This window comes from Anabas testudineus, chromosome 11, assembly GCF_900324465.2.
Source record: "Anabas testudineus chromosome 11, fAnaTes1.2, whole genome shotgun sequence".
Taxonomy (NCBI): Eukaryota; Metazoa; Chordata; class Actinopteri; order Anabantiformes; family Anabantidae; genus Anabas; species Anabas testudineus.
In genome coordinates, this window is record NC_046620.1 from 2,723,311 (window position 1) to 2,727,282 (window position 3,972).

The following is a 3,972-nucleotide window of genomic DNA, read 5'->3' on the forward strand; positions in this document are numbered from 1 at the left end:
TATATGTGTATATGATATATGCTTGAAATATGTGATTATAGTTGTAATATACATAATTGAATATATTACAGAAGAACCCAATGGAACCATTTTGTCCGTTTTTTCTCAGGTGTTTTTGTCTGAGGTATTAAATATACATATTAAAAAAGAAACAATATAAAGCTCTTGGTTTGATCACACATTTTGTGCTTTTATTTCTTTTTGGAGAGATTTATATTTTATTTTTCCTAGTGGGTTTAACTGATTTGATACCTTTTGTTTTTTACTAACTTGCTATAGAGTGCCGTAGTGGAACGTCCTAAAACCTGGAAATCATTTTAGCATTTACAGTTCCTTCAGCCCGGTGTCAATTTTTTAAATAGGTTAGATGCCTGAAATAAAGTCTGTGTTTAACACAAGGTTAAAAGATTTTCACTTTTTATTCTGTGACATAAAATACATCAGTAAAAAAAATCCCACTTTCCTTCGAAGCTGTAACAGCTTGATGCTAACAGTGGCTAAATGAAACTACATTGACCAGCAGGTCATGCTAAGAGCTAAAGCTTAGCTAAGAGCTAAACCAAATTAACACTAAAATCATGCGACCAGGTGTCGTGTGTTGATTATTATCTAACAATAGTTATTTACTTCTGGTGATTGTATTTAAAAATAACAACATAATAAAAGTGGTGTTTATTTATGTTGCGGAACAAAATGTGTGCGATTCTTTAATTTTATGCTGTTTAATTTAGTTTTTTGTTTTTTTCTGTTCAGTTTTATTGTTTTATTGCTTCTTTTATCTGTTTATTACTAAACGTCTGCTCAGTTAGCCACACATACGTAAAAACGGCAAATTTAACCCTCAAGATTATTCTATGTTTTTCAGAGGTAGAGTCTTATTTTTAGTAACCATCCATTTTAAGGGCTGACATTACAACTGTCAGGTTTTAATAGCAGCAGTGAGCTAATTAACACGATTACACAACAACCACTCAGTTTTTTAGTTTATGGAGAGCTGAAACCTGAACATCACTCAAAATCTTTATTGTATTTATTTAGAGCTGCACCACACTTCAGTTCTATAGCCGGCATTTTCCATAAAACCTATTCTAAAGACCATTATTAAGCTGTGGGGTCGTGGTTAGTTCAAAGATGTCAGCAAAACTGTTAGTTTAATAGGTTTGGATAAATAATTTGATGCTGTTCCCACTTTTCTGTGCTTTTTTTTTCTCTCAGTGTACGGGGTCACATGACAGTAATAATTATAATAATTATTATTATGATACAATTCGCATACAGAATTTGTATTTGAATTACGATTATGCTTTCAAAACAAGCATCTTAAATGTGCATTTTATGGCCATATACATGATGAACTGAATCATGAAAATTCAGTCCAGTGTGAGGATGCAAAAAGTGACTCAAAGTTAGTTAGCATCATTGGTGGAATCACACGTCCTCTAGCTGACTACAGTTGCATCCCCCTGTAAAGAGGATATTAACACATCTCCTAACCGTGATTTGATTCTCACATACATGTAAATCCATGTTTGATTCCCAATAATGGTGTTTCCTTGATTTCCCATAAGCCTGTTTGCTGTTGGCACCGTCCACAGGGACTTCTTCGCGCCCCAGGTGCATTAAACATGTTATGTTGGCCCGGTGTAGAGACACTTCCTTTTTTCTTGTTCTTTCTTTGGGAATATGTTTCAACCTGATACACAGACAGAAAACTTTGAATTCAAATCCCTGGAAGAGAAATCTCACAGCTTCGTAGACTTCCATCTGTTGAAGTAAGAAGCCATGTGTATTTATTCCTTTTTGATATGTGGGACTTTGGGATTTCTTCAGACATTTCAGAAACTTTTCGACAGTGCTATTTTTCTATGTAACTGTGTTGTTGAGCGTGTTTTTTCCGGCGGATGTTTGAGGCCCACTCTTGGTATAGTGACAGTTTGCTGTTGTATGATAGAATGGGATTGCGGGTAATAATGACAACAGTAATAATGATCATAACAATAATGTACACAACCTTGTTATTTCTCTTTGACTTTTGTGGATTCTCGGCTAACTTCTCCTTGTTGTGACTGACTGTTATGAACTACAAGTCCCATGAGCTCAACACCACCCTGTGTCCTCACCAGTAGTGTGTGCTGTCCACAGGGATGATGGTGTATGTGGCTTTTTTCCCTCCAAACACCAATAAATGCTTCTCCTTACTCACCAACAAAGCTTTTCTGGTTTCTTGTGTGTGCAGACCCGATGGCAACCATCACAGCTACTGGTCAAGGTGATGTCGTTACCTGCTGGAGTTTTAATGGTCACAGGTGGAAGAATATTCAAAGAAAAAGTTAAAACTTAACCCGTAAGAAGCCACGGTCACTTTATTTCTTTATTTTTCTTTCTTTATGTTTTTTTTTACCATGTCCTGTCCGGCAGCGCAGCACACAACACGGCGTACTGGATGCCTTCTTGTTCTGGACAGTTTTGCTTATTCAAGTGGCACATGGGTTTTTAATCAATGTGATTAGGGTGCAGGTTACATCTGTTGACTGGGTGACACAACACTTGAAAGAATGTACATTTCCACTGTATGAACAAGATAAATTGAATGTGTATAATGATGTAAAACAAGACCATTCATCACGTTATTTACGAACTCACCAGACATGACACATGTTTTATTCTCACTGACAGTTTTGTGTTTTTAAGTCAAATTCTTCCACATTATCTCAGTTTTAATTGCAGCACTGCAGTAACGTGTGTCATGTTCTAATTCTGCCTCATTTCTAAAATACTGAATAATAAACGACACAGAAAGTGCAACAGCAGACCATTGGGAGGCACTCAGACCCTTCTGACAGCTCAGCTCAGACATCAGATCTACAGACAAGGAGTGTGTGTGTTTGTACATCTCATTATTTCTTTGTGCAGCTACAGTATGTTTTCTAACGTGTGTGTGTGTATTTCCATGGCTACTGTTATGAATTCTCTGTTTCCTGTTTGGACAGTGAATCCCTTCGACCTCAGTTATGTAACACACACCCTCTGTGTGTGTGTGTGTGTGTGTGTGTGTGTGTGCATCACCTCACCACCTGTATCTGGTGGGTTGTTTCAGCTGTTTGGTGATGTTTGCGTCACCTGCTCTCCTTTGTCGCTCTGCTGACCATCTGCCCAAGCTGGCGCTGATCGTCCGAGCCAAAGCGTGCTACGTTGGCCTGGTTGGAGCCATGCTGTGCTGAGCTGAGCCAGGTGGTGCCAGGCTCTGGAACCCTGCTGCTGAATTTATTTACAAAATCGGACCATGAAGTCCCAAAGAACAGGAATTGAAAATGAATTTCCTGACATGTTCCTTGAATTTGTGGGAGTCACCGAGCGGAAAGGTGAGAAACTGCTGTTGTCTTTTATGTTATGATGTTTCTTAAAGGTTGTTATTATATTATTATATTATAACTTGACTTTGCTGCAGTGTCATCTCAACTGCAAACCTGTGCAGTAATAAGATATTTCTCCTTTTACAAACCAAGTGTTTGAGTTTTTAAATAATTGATGTGTTTCACCAATATTTAACAGCTCAGCAGAGGAGTGGTTTACATTATGTCACAGATTCTATTTATAATATAAATATATATATTTTAGATTATATAAATATCCTAAAAATAACGTCTACATGCACGTTTTCCAACCAACCAGCTTGGTGAAGTGCTCTAAATGCCTAAACACACCTATAATGATGTCGAGGGTGGTATCAAAAACATTGTCTGGTAACATTTTATAAATATGTTCAGTATTAACAAAGTTAATGGTGACACCTTCTGATGTTTATGTCGAAAACCTATTTGTGATTAGTTGTATAGAAACGATCTTTTGGAGGAACAGCTGTAACTGACGTGTAACTTTACTGAACTTTTGGAGGCTGGGAACTGGATGGAAACATGGCTTACATGTATTTTGTGATAAAATTTGGGCCTAATTGGCAAATTATGCAAGTTT